Source organism: Panulirus ornatus, chromosome 7 (assembly GCF_036320965.1).
Source record: "Panulirus ornatus isolate Po-2019 chromosome 7, ASM3632096v1, whole genome shotgun sequence".
Classification (NCBI taxonomy): Eukaryota; Metazoa; Arthropoda; class Malacostraca; order Decapoda; family Palinuridae; genus Panulirus; species Panulirus ornatus.
In genome coordinates, this window is record NC_092230.1 from 1,617,316 (window position 1) to 1,638,795 (window position 21,480).

Sequence of the window (21,480 nt, forward strand, 5' to 3'; positions counted from 1 at the left end):
TGCCACATCTTTCTCAATTCTTTTCCTGCCAAGACAATGTCGGCTTCAGAGAGAAAGCCCATAACTGTTTATTACTTGTTTTTAAACATCACGAAAATGGTGTGGAACCAAGGCTCTACCATCATCATCATGACCCGCGAAGTTCTGAAGCAAATATGGGTCAGAAAACTTCCCTCCTTACGAGATTAGATCGTTCAGGCGAGTGAAAACAAAAAAGAAAGTTTCTTTCAAAGATATCGCGATTTGTGTCAAGGCGTTCTGGGGCATTTCTAATTCTTTATTCGCCGTGTTTGAAGTCGAACTTCAAAGAAGGAAGTTAAAACGCACACTTTCCCCAGACTTACAACAGACCTGAAGCTACCGATGAGTCTGAAACAAAAACTTAAGTTTCAGAGCAACTTATTCAAAGATATGTCGCACTAAACCAACAGGGAAAGGCTCAAGATCTTTGCCAGATATACATACAATCAAAGTCTTGATGAGGTTCCGCAAGGATTAACTTTCATGTGGGATGGCAAGGATTCCTCTCTGGGAGACGAACTCTTTCTCCTTCGTTTCCCTTCGTGTATGTCAGCGCATTAGTGGAGACACAGGCCTTAGTCCTCGGGACCCGTCTGCCTCCCTTCGTCAGAATCAGACGTGTGCAGGCAGACAAGACTGGCAGACTGTGGACGTAGGTATAATGTGTTTCTAGACTAACAATTTGACTCAGTTTTGTGTTGTGTATATATATATACATATCCACAGAATAAATGTTAATCGTGTAATAATGCTACTAGTCATCTTTACATCTGCCTCGCTCACTTCTACATTAATTAATGACAATAAAACTCTCGGGACTTTTCTCTGCAAACATTACAGGATTTGTGGATGAACATAATAACTGTTTTAACTGCAGAGTTGCTTTAAAGTAACCTTCTCCTGCCTTACTAGCAAGCAACACTGGTGTATACTAGGTATACTAAACGAGGCAGGTTTAGTCCACTTCAAAAACCTAAACATGTAGCCTAGATGTAAGGCAAAGCATGTGTTCTTGTGGGAGCTTTCACGATGGTAATTAACATCATAAGGCTCACTACATGGTGGTGTATGTGATTCCAGAGACACTAACTGTAAGGAACATTGTCCAACTGTATCATAAAGCTGAAAATGAATGAACAAAGAAAATGAAAACATCATCAAAAACACACCAGAATGATGAGCAAGTCAGTTCGTCTTACTGGTCAACTGCAGGATGAAGAAACATTCTCAAACACTGCTTGGAGATGGTGACACACGGGAATATCTAGAAGGCGTTATACAGGGCCAGGGAAAAGATTGTGGTTACTGTGGTAGAGGAAAAACTCTTTGGCTGCGTGTTTGGCCAGACCCGACACAACATGATGCTGGACAAGGTCGTCTGGCTCATCATCTACTCATTAACCAGAACATAAAGACTGATTCAGCTTTAAAACCGGTTGTGTTTTAGTAATCTCTGTACTTTCTAGATTATGAATCACTCTGATGTTAGTCTGTCTGTTTATCTGCCGTCCATTAACTTCTTACGAACAGCATTATAAGGTTACCGTGATTCGTAAGGAACACCAACATAAAGCTAATGTAATTCCCTTACAAACATCATTATAAAGCAAATGTGATTCCTTGCGAACTGTGGTATAAAGCCAACGTAATTTCTGAGAGCCTGAGTGAGTGCCTTCCTTGCAGGGTCTGTGGTTGGCAGAGAATGATATTTAATCTAACAGGATCCTGTGTGAAGGACGTGTTCAATGCATCTTGCTTTCAGAATGTAAAGATTAAACTCACTCTCAATATAAAACAGGTTAATCTTTCCGAGTTCGATGCGTCAGCCATCATGATGACACGAACCAGAGCTCAGGTGATGGGGCAAGACTGATCTCGATCAACTCTTACATGAATCTGTGAAGTGTATGAATACATGAAAGAATTTATGAAAACTAAATGCAGAACTGCAAATACATTCTGTTGAAGTGGATGGTATGCGTCTTTGTTCGCTGTGCCAGGTTGATAATATATTCCTTTCTTTCTCTCTTTTTGTGTCTAGAAATGTTGCAACCTCAGTGTAACAACTGGGTAAGAAAATCATCTTTTTCGTTCTTCCAGTGATGCAATATCTTCAACGTATCAGAGTTCAGGTTATTCAGGCATAAGCCCATGAAACGTCACATTACCAGCATGGCTGGACCAGTAAGTGACTTGCTTCATCTTAAACTGAAAACTGTATTCGAATTTACTCTTTTTGGTGCCAGTTCCCTTGACAGTATTCTACCATCATCATGGGGAAAAATGAAAATCAAAATCAACAGAATCAGAAATCGTCACAGAACTTAAAAAAGATCAAATAAAGAATTAATTTCTATGAGTTACAATATAATCTCAAGCATCTTGAGATATGTAAATTTGAAAGGATGAGAAAAACACACCATTTGTTGTTAAGAAGAGATAAGCATGCGCCACCATTGATCAAACCATCAAATCATCTACGTCGAATCACTCTACTGTTGTCTCCATTTTTTGGTCATTTGGTTGAGCCATTCACAACAACCTTCCTGATACTTCCAGCTCCACCTGAAGTTCTCATCTGCAGCAGATCCAGAATTATTCACACCACGAGACGAAAGTCCAGACGGCTACAGCATAATGCAACACGACCCACCTTCAAATGTCAAGCATGTGTGTTAGAGTTCTTCTACATATACGGAAATTTGATATTGAAATTTAGAGATAATGTTCAAAGTCTAAGAAAAATAATCCTTATAACATCAACTTCAATCCATCAACAATATGAAGAAAAGCATGGCAAACCCGGAATGATGCACGGCGAAGGTGTACACCGATGTGATCCACATCCTGTAGTGTCCAGTCTCGATATACGAGTACAGGCAAGTGTGTGTGTGTGTGTGTGTGTGTGTGTGTGTGTGTGTGTGTGTGTGTACACATACGAGTAAAGACATGATACATACAAGAGACACATGGTAAAGGTAATGGGCATCACGAGGACAGAGCTGTCTCCTCGCACCACACACCGTAGTGACCCCCGACTTGGACATCAGATATGTCCGGTTATCAGCAGGTAAAGACCACAGGAAGGCAGAGTGCGACGATCACCACCGACAGATAACACGCGGGAATGATAACAATACTGATCATACAGCAACGTGTGAGGGACGTGCATGAGTCGTGATGCAGCCTTGTGTGAGTGCGTTGTGAGTGGGCTCACGGGGTTTAGATGAGGCAGGTACCGATTGTGAACGATGAGGGAGGAAATGAGTTAGAATGGTGAGGTACACACGACCTGTGGGGATTATGAAGATGGTGTATCAGGAAATGTAATCTGTCAAAATACACGTAAGGCATCGCAAGAGACAGTTAGTGTTGAACGATGAGGTTACTGTAGTGTTCAGGAAAGTAGTTGATGAGTTAAGTAAGATGGTGAATGATGGTGAGGTAAAGATGAGTTAGGTAGGGTGGAAAGCGGATGACAGTGAGTTAAGGAGGGGCTGAGTCGTACTGAAGGTAAGATGAATAAGATGAGGAGGAAAGGTGAATAACAGCAGAAGTAAATGAATGAATGTCGGGAGGAACTGGATGCAGAAATACAGACGGAAAAATTCAGATTTCGAAATTCAAAAGTTTATTCTCATGAGAAAGCAGTTTATTCTCGTGAGCAAATGGACCCCATCCACAGTTGGTGAAGCGCCTGGTGGTAAACAAAGCACAGCAGATAGTGAACGTGTCAGAAGTGTCATTCACAGTTAACCGACGCTTCAAAAGAGAATCTGAAATTGAAATGAGTGAGGAGATTACACAACGTATGCGAAAACAATTAGTAAGGTGTCGGACAGGAAAGAGTCGGTGATTATATTTAGGGCGAGGAGCAAGAGATGGGAGTGAGAGGGAGGGGGATGAGAAGGGAGAGGAATAATGTACAGAATGTGAGGAAGATCTGAGCTGTGGCAGCGGGCGGGAGTGAGAGAAATACAACGGTGATAATAAAGGTGATACTGAGCGATGTTACAGATTGGGAAACTACGACAAGGTAAAGTTCTGTTTTACTAACTTAATATCAAATTACGTTCGCCACCTGGAAAATATTTTGGAGAGTAAACGTGATACAGAAAAGGACTAAAAGTTTAAGAGGGTTTTACACTTACCTGGAGAGAACAAAGTGGCTTGAGTAGGTCAGGGAGAATATTAAGTCAGCTGAGGCACTGAATTCACAGTGACCCTCTGGGAGGAGGAGATGAGGGTTTCCGGGTGACTATGAAGCGATCAACACAGGATAGGAAGGTACACTTTGACAACAGCCAGACGATCCAGGGAAGTGCCTGGTAATGACGAGGGTTGTGGTAAACACGAAGGAAAATGGATATACAGATATAGGTACGAAGATCGAGAAGGTCAGGTCTAAATGTGCCAATATACTAGACACAGATGACGTATACATGTCTTGACTACGATCGTATAATGAACCAAATAGATATAATGGTGATATAGTAAATGCTATAGACACAAACTTGAATGAGGGTGTTAGGAGTGGGTCTAGGCATTACCAGAAGAGACAGAAGATATATGTGGAGGAGTGGAGGGGTACCGGTGCAAGAAAGGGATATACTATACCGCGTTAGGGAACCGAAGCATTAGACCAAGAAGGTTAAAGGTCAAAAATAAGGTCATGGTAGAGGCAGTAATATATATATATATATATATATATATATATATATATATATATATATATATATATATATATATTATATATATATATATATATATACATATATATATATATATATATATATATATATATATATATATATATATATACATATATATATATATGTATATATATATATATATATATATATATATATATATATATATATATATAACCTTCCTTAGTATAATAAGAGAACAAGGAAAGAGGAACGAATACAGTGGTGAGGAATGAGAGAGACGTCCGACTATGTAGATGGACCAGGTAACGTAATAGTTATATCGAGTGATCATCTTAAATCACTTGGCATTTACGATACATGACCATCGACCACAAGGGATGGCGAGTTATCAAACTACAGTCGACTTGCACCATAGTGTTATGGCACCAACCACAGCGGCAGGGGAGGCGGGGCCGTCCATGAGTGATGGGCTTGGGGTTTACACAGACAGCTCTGGAACCAACGGTGAATAAGCGATCAGGTGGTGGTCGTGGTGGTGAGGAAGGATTATGTTGATGAAGAGATCGTGGCCTGGGTTGGAAGCCCAGGGAAAATCAAGAGAAACAATATAGTTGAGGTAATCACGGGGAGATGAGCAATCTCCTACATTATCACAGACCAGGAGAGGGATCTCAGCGTGGGTGTACAGTGTTCAGCAGTGGATAGTAGTATAGTGATGTTATGAGGACCAGACACACGAACTAAAAGATCATTTCAGAGGTAACAAGACATGGCTTGTCAGGCCTAATAAAGAGGAAAGACTTGTTGTGAAGGTATAGAGCACCTCCTTGCGCACTGGTACTGAGTAATTAAGACGATCACCATGATCAAGGGGAAGGAGAACGGAGATAGAGCGACGAACAACACATGAATAGCATCAAAGATCACCTGCCTGCCTAACCCCTGGTAGTGGCTGGTAATCTGAACAGAGAAAGGCTGAATAAAACTGTTACAGACGAAGAGGATATTGTTACACTACTGACGGAAACTGAAGTGACTATATCCCCATGACCAGATGGATATCCCCATGATACGTACAGAGAGAGAGAGAGAGTGTGTGTGTGTGTGCGTTCCGGAGTTTGCTGAGCCTCAAAGATCCCGTACAAAGAGTGGATTGCAACAGGGGTTGTCCCGAGGGACTGGAAATGTGCAGATGATACGGTTTCAATATCCGGCATCATAGATCCTATTGATCCTCTGTGCTAGAGAACGATGCTGCTGACTTGCAGGGTTGGTAAAACACCATAAAAGGATCATATACTGGTTTTGATAACATTTACATGTTTGAGTGATTATCAGCAGTCTGGATTAAGAGCAGGTCAGTGTGTTACTAAGGCTCTATTGCTTTCTGTTAAAAGTCACCAAAGTAGCACAGACGAGGAAGAAATGGGTCCTTATGTGGAGGGTGAAAAGTCAATTTATATGGTGTCGCTTATCAGGCTGTTCGTGACAATGAGAGACGATGAGAGTATAATTGGGGAGGTGAAAGACGGATAAGAGAGATGTTTAAGTAGGAGAGCGTCTTCCTTGATGTGTCATAGACCTTCTAGAAGGTACAAGGTCGTATGATGGTAGGGTGTTGGTGACACAGAAGGAAATGACAAAAGTTGGCGATGTAAAAGAATGGGGAAGACAGTAGGGGGATCCGGAAGCGCTCTGTCACCTTGGCAGTATATGTGGATAATGAACTATAATCGATATGTTATATATTTGGGATTACAAAATTACAGAAGTTATTGGAGAAGCCTTTCCTTAAACATCTGAAAGATTTATCAGTTGTGGTCAAAACAGATGATTCCTTTATGTTTACGATGAGCTCAACTCTATAGTCAACAACTCTGAAATGATTCCAGGTAGAAATGACGGCGAGGGAGTGGGGGTTGAGCAAGACCAGTGAGTCTCCAGGCCCAAATATGCTGGGTCAGTGCCTGACACGTCGACGGTTAAACTACGACTGGGAAGGTAAACAGATTTAGTAGAAGAAGGAAAGTAAGACTCCACTCCAGCCAAGAGAGAGAGAGAGAGAGAGAGAGAGAGAGAGAGAGAGAGAGAGAGAGAGAGAGAGAGAGAGAGAGAGAGAGACTTCGGTACACCCCAGCACAGCACAGCTGGAGGCATCCGATTCCCATGGAAGGCTGGTGTAGAAGGGTGCGCCATCCCAGAGTGCTAAGATAAGCCGTGGACGTGGCCAATTAAAAGTAATAAGAGATAAGATTGTGATCGCAAGATGCAAAGGGGGGCTGATGTATTGCCTGCATAATGGGAGGGGTCTCCGGTATAAAAAGGAGTGGTCGTGATGGTCGGGAACATGTGTTCGTCGTCTGATTGCTTGTTATAGGTCGTTAAGGACACACTGGGAGAATGTTAGAGCAGTTAATGCGTTACTGGAATGAAGAGGACAGAAATATCATACAGCTTTATGACTGAGATATGTTTATCTTATGCTACATACGTGAGATCTAATCTTAATTATGGACTATACCTGTGGAACCTCCGTCTATGGAAGCAGAAAGACATGTTGGAGAGAGAGTATGTATATACAATGAGAATGGCGCCTAGATACGTGGATCTGGGATATGAGGAGAGAGGAGAGAGAGAGAGAGAGAGAGAGAGAGAGAGAGAGAGAGAGAGAGAGAGAGAGAGAGAGAGAGAGAGAGTACTGCGGTTACTTTCCTAAAAAAAACTTTTAGGAATAAGGGAGATCTTACCCATCACTTACCAGATTCTGAACAGATGAACTATGATGGGTAAAGACAGACTGAGCTTGGGTGGAGAGGTCTGGGGAACATATGAGAAAGCTTCATAATGAAGTAATGTGGAGGATGAAAGGAAATATCTCGAAAGCAACAGAATAATTGACAGCTGAAATTCAGTGTGTGTACAACAAGTTTGACTGTGTTCAAAGCAATGCTGGACCAATATATGTTTTGGAGGGGCCGAACCGTTGGAGTATATACACACTTCCAGCACCTACAAATAAGTAACAACAAACAAGTAGTTACACATACCAATACTTTTCAAATTACAACCAAAACAATGGAATCATAGCTGTAAGCAATCTGTCTGACCAAATGAAAAAAAACATTCAATAAATGATTTGCATGTGGTGGTACGAGCCAGTCAAAACGAGATAAACAAAAAGTGTGATCAAAGTGACTGTTTGTTCGTGAATATATGAGCAAAAGAGAGGGTTAAAGATGAGAGAAGTGCAGCCAGGCGTGTGTGGAGGTAAATGGATACAAGGTGGGGAAGAGCTGGGGAAACTCGCTTTAATGGGTGTTGGGACGGTGATTACGAGAATGGATGGGGTCTGGTGTGAGTGGTGGTGGTGGCAGAGGCAGGGGAAGAGTTAGGGCTGTGTGTATGGCCCCAGGATGATAGAGCAGTGTGCCTCTGTCTTTGTCTGTGTCTATATATTGCGTCTTTAACGCTGACAGCTTCATGTGTCTGTCTGTCTGTATAAAGTGTGTCTCTAACGCTGAGTGTCAGGTCTGTTTGTATTTGTAAAATGAGTCTATAATGTTATGTCATGTGTACAAGTCTGTATATGCTTCAAGTGGTTCTCTATTGAGTATGTGACAATGTGTCATCTGTACTAGTCTATCAGTGTTTGTAAGTGGATCTCTGGTGTTGAGTGTCGTGTATGAACCCAGCGTTCTGATGGCTGACGCTACTGGTTTATATAAAACGGATCAACAAAGATGAATCAGGTGAAAATGTTCAGATCTTAAGATTACCACAAACCTGTATAAAACTTCTCTTGTCTGCCAAACGCTGCCATCACCCGTAACCTTTGATGCCAAAAGTTACTTTGGTCCAGAATATTCAGCATATCTTACTCTCATCAATCAAACTTTGACCTTCTTTATATAAATCAGCACTTGTGGAAGTTCTGAGACCTGTGTTTTCATTTCCTGTGACTTTGGTTAATATGTACGTGTGTGTGTGTGTGTGTGTGTGTGTGCCCTACATGTACATTCAGATCACCCATCAAAAATCACTAGGAAAAGCCACCATAAAAAAAAAAGTTACATAAAATAACGAGCTTAAATTTATGTACTTCCTCAGTGTGAGGTAAAACAGGAGCTTATCCAACAGACATTTATTCAGTGAAAAAAAAAAAGGTTCGTGTTAGTATTACAAGATGAATACCATCGCTAGTCAAACATGATTTAGAATATCAAAGTTAATATTTAAGGTGGAGGAATATTGATCATTACGTGCAACTTAATGTCTGTCATTTCTCTCCTTTCTACTCAATAACCACATCTCTACACTTTGATAATAAGATGTACACAGGTAGTACCAGGCCCACACAACGCAGGTACCAACATCTCGTTTTCATTCATCGTTGATCAGATGCTGGGCTACCTGGGCGTACCTGTCATCCTCACAGTTAACGTCTGACGCTCAGCTGGTGTTAACGCTGACATGATGACGTGGGCAGCTGGTCATGATGTTGATAGGTCTGCAACACTGGTGCTATGTTACTGTGGGTCGGCTCTGTCCAGGTGGTGTCATTACTACCACTGTGTTGGTTGTGTTAATGCAACGTCGGTGCTGATTTTATTAATCCGGCTTTGTTAAGGCAGCATCGATGGCTATGCCACTGACTCAGCTCTGTTTAGGGGGTCATAGCGCTGTTAAGGGGGTCAGAGCGCTGTTAAGGGGGGTCAGAGCGCTGTTAAGGGGGGTCATAGCGCTGTTAAGGGGGGTCAGAGCGCTGTTAAGGGGGGTCAGAGCGCTGTTAAGGGGGTCAGAGCGCTGTTAAGGGGGTCAGAGCGCTGTTAAGGGGGGGTCAGAGCGCTGTTAAGGGGGGTCAGAGCGCTGTTAAGGGGGGGTCAGAGCGCTGTTAAGGGGGGTCAGAGCGCTGTTAAGGGGGGTCAGAGCGCTGTTAAGGGGGGTCAGAGCGCTGTTAAGGGGGGGTCAGAGCGCTGTTAAGGGGGGTCAGAGCGCTGTTAAGGGGGGTCAGAGCGCTGTTAAGGGGGGTCAGAGCGCTGTTAAGGTAGGAACAATGGTTGCCATGACCTACCGTAATGTACTCACACATTATCATGTTGGGTCAGAAACATTACATGGTAATTAATAGTACACAGTACATCATTACGCTACCATCTTCTCCTACCGCAACACACACACACACACACACACACACACACACACACACACGTCACAACAGTCAAGGTAATTATAATTACCGACATTTTACAACCAAACTTCCTCCCACACATACAAAAACAACCCCATCTCCCCTCCCCCCATCATCGTATTACTGACGAGTTTGTTCTGTTGTTTTATCGTTAGGTAAATTAACCATCATAAACTTTTACGGCAAGATTTTTTTCTCTCATCATTTACAATCAGATTTTTGATCATTCATCCTCAACACAGACCTTTGATGTCAGCCCAGGGAAATGTGGTGCGGTGTCCCTCGTTCCTTACCTCCTGCTGCTACGGGGATCGTACCGTCGTGATCAAGGATCGTACCGTCGTGATCAAGGGTCGTACCGTCGTGATCAAGGATCGTACCGTCGTGATCAAGGGTCGTACCGTCGTGATCAAGGGTCGTACCGTCGTGATCAAGGGTCGTACCGTCGTGCCGTGGGCCACACTGCTGTGCTCAAGGGGATAACCATATACGTACGTGCTTGGCGGTTCGTGCAGTTCCACAATACCTTACATATATTGACCTTTCCCTTATCATCATATTTGTTAGCTAGGTCCGTCTATATCCCACACACAACTATTGCTGTCTATCCTGTCTATATCCCAGACACCTATTCCCGTCCATATTCTATAGATATCTGTAGATCCTGTCTATATCTATCACAAATTAAAATGAATGTAAGATTAACCAGGTCCCGACTATGAGTCCTAGTGGGCCCGCCCGGGTTCAAATGGTTCGAATCCTGGTTACGGCAGTCGGCCTACACCCAACCTAGGTGTTCATCCTCCCCACGGGGCTAGTTGCTATATGGGTCCCTGGTTTGGGCTGGCGTGCGTGTGTGTGTGTGTGTGTGTATAAACACAGAAGTAAAGAAGTACATATGTACAAGGTTAAGAGACGGAGTAACACTAGAATGAAATTCCTTCCTCATAACTCACAACTAGTAAACACACACACACACACACACACACACACACACACACGGGGGCGCCGTGACGTCACCCACTAAATTCAATTGGCTGTTGTATCTGGTAAGGACGTATCAAAATCCTCCTGTTTCAGCAACAACAACAACAATATATATATATATATATATATATATATATATATATATATATATATATATATATATATATATATATATATATATATATATACAACACTGAGCAATCGTTGTTCTATGATTTGAGATTAACTTGTTTACAATACTGAACCACTGGATTTCACTACCTCAATTACTGTCAAGTTAGCAGACCACCTCAGGTGAGAGTAATACACCTTAATAGAGGTGTGGGTGCGCACTTCTACCACTCAGCGAACCTGGTACACACCAACCTTGAAAATAACGACATCAACACAAGGACATTCGGAAAGCGTGAACTTAACATCCGGCCATTTAAACACTGTCTTTTATCAACAAATCGACGAAATCCGTCTTCCGGACGTAACCCTCACATTACTTAATGTCACATTTAAACGCAGACCTGAAAACAACGTCGTTTGAACATCAAACTTGTGCAATCCGGCAGTAAAACTACAACTTTTAAACTCTGATTAATTTATGCTTGCTTTAAATGTAAAACAAAGCAAACTTTTAAACTTGGTCACTTTATAGTTATTAAAACTTCTTCATTTAACTGGGAAATTCTAAAGTCGGTTTATATATCGATATTCCTCGGACTCGATCCTTTAAACGTTTAACCTTTACACTGTCTGAATGTAATCATAGCCTTTCAGTTTCATCGTTTTCAATCCCAGTTTCGTAAGTTACATTCAACTTTGCCATTTAACGAAAACTTTCAAATTCCGTCATTGTAACTAGGCATTCAAATGCGCTTCTCATTCAACGGTTGCAATTTGAACCTATTCAAACTCTCTCCTTTTGAGCTGTGTCTTTCCTAAGTTCTCATTCATACGTCATCTGAATCGTCTCACTGATACTCCATTCATATGACTCATTCACGCTGCTTCTTAGTTGCTCTTCTTCTTGACGACTGTGGTCAGACCTGAGTATTTTCTCTCCGTTGTTATTCACTGTTACGTGTCTGTTAATGATGAGCTCCTGTTGCTTCTATGTTTGGTACACTATAATGTTCTCATCACTGAAACTTAGAATTCGGCCAGACTTTCTTGTGTACAAGACTTTAAATGTTTTTTTCAAAGAAGGCTGAGCCATTATGTGGGCCTCAGTGTCGGAACTATGAGCACTGCTCACTTAACACAGGTAGGAACAGGTGATTACACACACACACACACACACACACACACACACACACTATTTCACCTATCTATAATTTCTGTAAGAGATCCTGATATTATCCACAACCTTTCAGAAGGATCCCACTTCCAGTAGCAGGGAGATGCATACTCCTTCGAAGCCAGAGCTTCGACATGATCGTACTTCCAACGATACAGCCTTGCCAAATGCCGTATACAACACAGCGAACAACGCACAACAAGATTCGAACCGATGACAATTTTGTGGGACTTGTTGACGCTACAGTCCAGGTTAAGGAGCCCTTAATAAAGTAACTATTCGATTACATGTAAGCCAATATACGTCGCCCTGCATATATGTAATAGCTCCAAGTAGAAGCCGAAGACACAATGATCAAATCGCACCATTACATAAACACTGATCAAAAATCTATTCAGCTGACAAAATAGATAAAAAAGTAACATTCTTATAAGTAAACTGTCTCCCTCACACGAGTTACAGAGCAGCGAGAAGAGAAGGCTACAGCTGTAAAAGGCCAAGCTGTAATATTTCAGTCATGCAGCAGACGCTGACAACACTGATTCATCAGGCTGATAACATCGATCCAGCACAGAAAATTTATTTACGCGCGACATTCGCGCGAATCACCACTTTGATGCGCCCGCCAGCCCTTGTATCTCCGGGCTTTTAATTCTGTTTTCCACTCCTGCCATGTGAAACATCAGGAATAAACTCTTTAATGTTAATCAGATTATTACGCTCTCTAACATGAAATCTAGAATAAGATTTAATGAACTTCATACTCTTGAACCTTAATGGAAAAACAAGTTTATCATGGGAAACCCTGATAACCTTACCCTCCTGGCCAAGGATCCCTTACTACGGGGCTCCTACAGCGCTCAGGAAGCCAGCCACGTCCACTGGACGGGAAAAAAGTTAATATATATATATATATATATATATATATATATATATGAAAGGACACCCTTGAGCGACATTAACTTTTGTGTATAGATCATTATACAGATATGAAACTACTGTATGTTTGAGCTTTCATCATTTCTCTGTACGTAAACAACTGTATACTATGTTGGCTGGGCCCATGTGTATACCAGTATGTAAAGTACACATTTGAACAATGTAATGATATGTAAATATACACAAGTTATGAGTTTCTTTTCCAAGGATTTCCCGTATCCTCGTCTATGTCAAGTTCCTGGTGTAAGGAGAGAAGAAAACACGTTAGAGTTACGCCACACAAATGTGTGCAGTCCCTCGCCGGGGTAATACGACGAAATGAAAACTTTTTCAAAAATCATTCGTTAACCTCAGCGGTTAACGAGATAAATTCCCGACCGGCGCTCATTACTTTTAACGATGAAAAGAGACAATACATTAAAGTGCATAAAGAGGAAAATTCATCCAATTCTGGATCATTTTAATCCTCACTTACACTGAACAATCTGGCTCATTATTCTATCAAAACTTTATGGCATTAATATGTACAAATGATTAACATATAAATACATATCCTACCACAGCTCACACACGAGATGCTGCACATTTGTATTGTGAGGCAATACAAGACTTTACTCCACTTCATTTCTTTACGTAAGTTCCATAATCATGTATCTTTCATTCAGTCTCTCTTACATGTTTGTTATTTTCCCGCGTGAGCGAGGTAGTGTCCAGAACACCCTTACAGGAAGCAACAACAAAAAAAAAGACTTTTTTGCTTTTTCGTCTTTCTTCCATCTATTGGAAAGGAGGCTGGGAAGGGAGGAATTCCCAAGTGCACTTCGTGTAATAATCACATCATCAGGGGAGACAAATGGCGTCCTAGCTTCGTCTCTTTGATGTATATCAAGTGACTGTTATATTTCTCTCTTGTGTCTCCCCTGATGATGTGATTATTACACGAAAGTGCACTTTTCGTGTTTCATTTTCCCCGTGGACTCATAGGAATATATAATATATATATATATATATATATATATATATATATATATATATATATATATATATATATATATATATATGATCCTCCTATCCTTTTATATCCTCCTATCCTTTTTATATCTTGCTTACTTGAGCTTCAAATTTGGTTCTTGTGAGAGAGTCTGTGGAGTCGTGGAGGTGGTCCTCCTCTCAACCTTTACAAACACGAGATCATCCTCTCCTCCCTCCCCTGAGATCATCCTCTCCTCCCTCCCCTGAGATCATCCTCTCCTCCCTCCCCTGAGATCATCCCCTCCTCCCTCCCCTGAGATCATCCCCTCCTCCCTCCCCTGAGATCATCCTCTCCTCCCTCCCCTGAGATCATCCCCTCCTCCCTCCCCTGAGATCATCCCCTCCTCCCTCCCCTGAGATCATCACCTCCTCCCTCCCCTGAGATCATCCCCTCCTCCCTCCCCTGAGATTGCTGACAGATTACCCATGGTATTGTCTGGGGAGGTTCACATGTTGAACCGGGAGGTAGGGTTGCAAGAGCGTTGACGTCATATCCGAGGAAAAGACGAGGGATTTAAGGATGACAGAGGACAGGATCCACTCCTTTGAAAACCAGGTCCGTCTCTCTCTCTCTCTCTCTCTCTCTCTCTCTCTCTCTCTCTCTCTCTCTCTCTCCTTACCAGGATTGACCTGCTTCCTCTAAGCGACTCAACAGCGACGGAAAAAGGGCAAACTACCGAGGTCTTCGAGTATCTGGGACTTGAAACGTCCATCTACATGACTCCTAGTTGAAAACAAGCGAGGCTCCTTGTCAGACCATGTGGTGTGTGGTAACCACGCCATTACAGTGTTCTTATCTTCCATCCCGGAGCCTTGAACGTAATGGTGTCAGAGCGGGAGCCACGCGAGCCTCTACCGGTGATTGTAATGCCTGCATCATCTCTCCACATTGTACAAACCTTTTCCCCAAACACTCGCCCTGACCCACAAGCACTGTGCGGCGATACGGCTCCTTCTTCACTGGTCTGCTTCTGTCTACTCTCAATACCAGTGTGTCATCAGGAGAGAGGCGGCTCACCAGCACGGCTAACATGCACCGTTCCTGCTGGTTGGTGCACTTGTCGCTGTGAGATCAAGCACTCCCACTCACTTGAACAAGAGGCAAACGTTGCTTCCATTCCCCACTTCACAAACACCAACCTGAAGTCCATGAATAAACTAAATACCGCCCACAACAGCCCGCGGCACCACTCAACGATAAGAACAAGAACCAGCTCTGCTAGTAATTTACCCGATCCACTCTAACTCATCTCTGTTACCTTATCAGAAGTAAACATGGCAAGACAATGTAGACTACGCAAAACAATCTGAAGCCTCGCCAGCTGCTCACAACTACAAACATTTAACACCAACACAACGAAACAAAAACACTTCTAACACCATTCCACCTCAACACACCCACTCCTGCGTCAGCACTGACATCCTCCCATCTGGACCACAACTTCGCTACCCGCCAGCCTCCGCAGATACAACCTCACCACATCGTCGCACCTCAGCCGTCTGTAGTCGTTGATCCGCCCTCCCTCACGCCAAACATCACCAACAAAACACATTCGTATCGACTCGACCCAACAAACGCTCGTCACCACAAATGAGGAGTTTGAAAACTCCATTTCACCAGACGTACACACACTCACCCAACATGGAACCACGCTCCCCTGACAGACACGAGCCTCAAGTGTACGTGCTGCTCACCGCCACCAACCAACCCTCCATCAACAAACAACACACCAAACAACGACCTAGATTACGACACGAGACCCAACATGCCTAAGACACAACGACGACTCAGAGTACGACACGAGACCCACCATGCCTAAGACACAACGACTCAGAGTACGACACGAGACCCACCATGCCTAAGACACAACGACTCAGAGTACGACACGAGACCCACCATGCCTAAGACACAACGACTCAGAGTACGACACGAGACCCAACATGCCTAAGACGCAACGACTCAGAGTACGACACGAGACCCACCATGCCTAAGACACAACGACTCAGAGTACGACACGAGACCCACCATGCCTAAGACACAACGACTCAGAGTACGACACGAGACCCAACATGCCTAAGACGCAACTTGCACACATACTGGAGACACTAAATGTGCTCCCCCCTCCCCCTCACCATCACCTGCCCTGCACTTACCCTGCCGTGGCAAACACAGTATCACTACACTTAATGATATGTGGTCTCGGTCGGTGGACGTGGTTGACTTACGTGAGCCTTTTCATGGCTACACTCCACTCAGGAGTTGGGAAATGTTGGACTCCTTTTGGATCAGTGAGGTTCTTGACGAGAATATACTCCTTTTTCTCCCTTAATTGTTATGTACGCTATACAAGACAGATAACGAGTGGATGTGAGCTAATGAGGCCAAATCTTCATCTGTTCCTAGCGCTACCTCACTAACGTGGAAAATGGCGAATATGCATGAGAGAAAGAAAAAGAAAGAACTTTCTATTATCTGTGGTCCCGACTGTGGGAATCCTGGATCAGGATATATATATATATATATATATATATATATATATATATATATATATATATCTTTCTTTCGTACTATTCGCCATTTCCCGCATTAGCGAGGTAGCGTTATCAACAGAGGACTGGGCCTTAGAGGGAATATCCTCACCTGGCCCCCTTCTCTGTTCCTTCGTTTGGAAAAAAAAAAAAAAAAAAAAAAAAAAAAAAAAACGAGAGGGGAGGATTTCCAGCCACCCGCTCCCTTCCCTTTTAGTCGCCTTCTACGACACGCAGGTAATACGTGGGAAGTATTCTTTCTCCCCTATCCCCAGGGATAATATATTATATATATATATATATATATATATATATATATATATATATATATATATATATATATATATATATATATATATATATATATACTGAAGGATATTTGTGGGTATGATAGATTAAAAACATAATGGAATGCTGTTTGCAGTCACAAAAATCTGGCATACAATTTGCTAGAATAAATCACAAACTGGTAATTGAAAACGTTCGCTGAAAAATATAAAAATGACAATTATAACAATTGGTAAAAGATGCTATGAAATACAACTGAGAAATATGACTTCCATCATTCTTATTTCATTCTATGAAAACGTTGCTAATGTTTTCACTGAATTCAGAAGCAGAGGGAAACCCCAGTCACTAGAGGTCTGGTTTACCTCGTGGAATAACGGCATTGGGTTTACACTATTGGGTTTACGCTACTAGGTTTACACTACCGTTGATATAATGCCATTAGTGACGAAATACTTACGAGCAGAATACTAACTGTATGAAAATAGTATTTGAATATACAACTTTTGTATGATATTCGTGCGGTTATAATGTTGGCGTTCACTTCAAATATTCCAGTGTGAAGATCCATTAGTCAAGTTATTAGTGAGCATGTCATGCATTACATTACCCTAATCATCCAATGTTCAGGCGTGAGGATCCATTAGCGGGGTTATTAGTAACTACATCATTTATACTGCTGTAATTATCTAACGTCCGGGAGTGAGGATCCATTGATCATCCATTAGCAAAATGTAATTATCTATAACGCTGTTGCCAACTACACCACAGATATAATGTATGACTCATATTTAATGATATATTCAATCAATACGAGATGTATCCTGGAAATATAACCTGCAATGGCTGACTGTTTCTTGCTTGTTAAGACCAGAACTATAACTCAAGGATCTAGAAATAATAATACAAGAATTGACAGTAATTGGCAACATACATCACAATCTCTCTCTCTGTGTAAGATAAAAGGAAGAAGTTACGACTATGAGGAGATATAAGTATGAAGAGTCTGGCATTTTCTTTACAGTAAAGTGAAGTTTCATTTTACCTGTGTGGCACGATGATGGCAGGCTGGCAGGGAGGCAGGCCAGTGACGACTGAGTTCGTCCCACATCATCATACAAGACTAAGCAGTGTTCCTATGACCACTGGAGGTGACATTACTCACATCATGTATGTTTCTTGTGTGTGATTGACGGTGACCCTAAAACACTGCGCGTGATCTAAAAATATCTATCATATTTTTGTACGATACATGATCACCAACGGCGCTATCGGACTCCACCCCCCTGCATGCGGTTATGCTGCAAGTGCAAAAAGTCGTCTATGGCGAGGTTATATCATCGGAGTACTGTTCTCATCAAAGAACTCACTTTGAGAGGAGTTCATCCTTTCCCTGCTGCTTATTGTAGCGCAGCCTTGAAACTGTAGGAGTCCCTGGATACGGGACTCAGGGACTAAGTAACAATAGCAAAAATAAAAATGATAATAATAATAATAATAATAATAATAATGATAATAATGATGATAATAATGGTGTTAACTATCACTTGTATTGTTCTAACGACTGTTTAACTGGAGCGAATTTCTAGGCAATGACTTTCAGATGTTTTCCTCCTGTAACTATTAAGTTACGAACAACACAAAAGCCGTCGTTGTTCAACTATTTTTCCAGCCGTGCAACACGCGCCACTCCAGTGACCGACCGACTTTATAAGTATAAGACTAAGGCACTTGCTCATGCCCTGGGCATTACGTGAAGTATAAGTAGCCCGAACTGCAAAATTTCGGCATGTAGCCTCCCCCACCTCCATTCCTGTGGTGGGAAAGTGTCCTGTGTTCTCTACATCATTATAACTACGAGACCCGACCTGATCACCACACAAGACGACCAACAACATCACGTTCTACTACGCAAACCAGAAACCCAGTAACGTAATTGTGCGCTTTCTGAAAACAGTTACGTAATTGGGAATAATTACGTACGTTAATGATCATTGTTGTTTTTTTATTTCTGCTGGGTTTGAGGGGAAGTGTGGTTCATTGTGTGGTTTCCCAGACCGCTACGGGGAAACGGAAGGGAATATCATCACTAAGCAATGCACTGTTGGTGCTATGGTTACAGTTTTTAATTACCTGCTTACGCGACTCCCGTCTTCGAGTCCTGAGGTTTGCTTCCTCTCTCTGTGACGCACTGGACGCACATTCTCCACATAACCACACAACCTGCAGTGAAAATAGAACAGAATTCATTTTTCTGATACGAAAATATCAATAACAAGGAAAACAAATGATTTCTGTAATATAGAAACATACAAATGTGATCATGCACATTTAGGAAAAGCTTCGGTCACAATGATCTTCCATAAGTGATAATACAGTACTGGAAGACGACCATCCAGGACTGAATCTTCCAGGATGATCACCTAGCGCCCCACATTGTTCAGTGGCAAGGGGAAGTTGAGCAGTCAACACAATACTGAAGGTAAATGTGATGCTGAACTATGTATCTACAAAACCTGAAACACACTCATCAAAACCAAAATGATTTTCAACCTGTAATTACATACAAACTATCTGGCCCACAGTTGAGGTAGTCTGTACAGCAGGCAGACTGGGTCAGCACCATCCCCTCTGTCTACACTAGTGCTGGAGGCCATACAGGGACCTCGAGCAGCACAATGGATTAGTTTGTGGCCTCACAATCATAACCCAAAACGTACACACGTAGTATAATCTAACATAACTAACAAATTGCTTATAACCCATAATTTATCCTTGTCGCTTTCGCATAACAGCACAACACTAATATTCATAACACTTGTGCAAAACTGTAAAAATAAAATGTTATGATCAAACTCACAATTACTGGAGGTTGACTGGTCGAGCAGGTAAATAATCTACACATGACTTCAGGTTGTGTTGTGAAGCACTCAACACCTCGTCCTACGTCAACCTGACGTACGTCTGTCACTGCTGATTCCTCCTCACAACACTGACAAGATAACGTGCAATCTTGAGCTGCCTCAGCCAGGCCTGTGTGGCCTGAGAGTGACCGGCTGCCCAAAAGAGGTGCTGGAGTGACATGTTTCCCTCCTCCTCCTCCTCTGCTGCCCCTCCAGCCAATCACATCCACCCATATGTTCCACCTCGGCCAATCATCTCTCTACCCTTCAATCACCATGTAGTTATAATAACACACACACACACACACACACACACACACAGGCATTACAGCGGACCTGCCCACCAAGTAGCTAGGAGTGCTGAACCGCTAGTTAGATTGTTACGAAGTATTATTGTAAACATTGGTGGATGTGACGAACTGCTTCGTACGATACAGTGCACCTTGATTTCATTACGTTTTATAAGACTTACCTAACACTCGTATACTGGACTATACACGTCAGTCACAACCTGACTATCCAGGTAACTCGTTATATTGTTATGTTACTGTAAACAATGTTTCTATCAACCTGTTTGCCTTTAAACCATCGATATTAATTTATGAAAGGAAGAAATGCTGTGTTTTCACTGTAGATTGCGTGCATATATATCTTAAGGGACAGTAAATTCTTCAAACGCGAGAGTCATTAATGATACAACATTCATAGCGGTATACCATAAGTGATAATACAGTATTGGTATCGATATATCATTAGTGACGATACAGCATTATGAACGGTTCAGCATACAATACTGGTAACTGTATACCATAATATATGATACAATATTCGAACGTTATATCGCAAGTAACAACTGGATCTTACTATTACTAGCATCTGACAAGAAAATTCCGCTTCATGTGTTCCTCTGGCTTCGACCCTGCTGCGCTCCACGGGGGAGTAGGGTAAGGTGGGCTAGTCTGGAGCAGGAAGGTTCTTAATGAGGCGCTTGGTGTAACCACCTGACGGGTCCCGACCATGATGAGAACGAGGCTTCCTGGTTCACATGACAGCTTATGGTGATTACAAGCTAGAAAACGATTGTTCCGCGTTGTTATAAGACGTTCAGCAGTTGTCTGCGTGTCATACTGTGTGATCAGGGAGAAACAAAACCACTGAATGATGGTACCATGGACAATTAACGGCACACACCGTAATTAGCCATTGGTAATGACCTATTTGTGTAATACTGCGATTACGTTCTGCAACCGTGGGCCAAAATCTCTTGACGTTTACTATTTGTTACTCCGTCCGCTTCCACATGATCCCCTGCCACCTAAAGTTACCCAACATCCTTATGGGTTAAACTCTGGCTGGACAAGCCCAGTTCAGATCGAGCCATGTACGAGACAAAATCCTTCCATTACCCCTGATCTCCAGTCGTTCTCGGAACTCCTTCGCCTGCAATATCCCCCAACACAGTTCTTTATCAATATTCCCACCACATTCGTCCACCTCTTTTCGCGGTCCACTTTTCCTGGTGCAAAGGTTTACACAACAGGAACCCGGAGCAAAATCTTTACAGCCACCGAGTCCATACAAATTACGTTAATGAACTCTCACACACACGCTGCCTCAGTCGATGCTCGGCAG

The 21,480-nt window shown here is 42.4% G+C and overlaps 1 long non-coding RNA gene across 1 annotated transcript; it reads right to left on the reverse strand.

Moving 5' to 3' along the window:
• Positions 1–2,274: 2,274 nt before the first annotated feature.
• LOC139749326 (uncharacterized) lies at positions 2,275–20,016 on the reverse strand. The gene is made up of 3 exons (XR_011712940.1): positions 19,806–20,016; positions 19,079–19,168; positions 2,275–2,674 (listed from the first exon to the last, which is right to left on the reverse strand). It is a non-coding gene; the product is annotated as an uncharacterized lncRNA (long non-coding RNA).
• Positions 20,017–21,480: the final 1,464 nt, after the last annotated feature.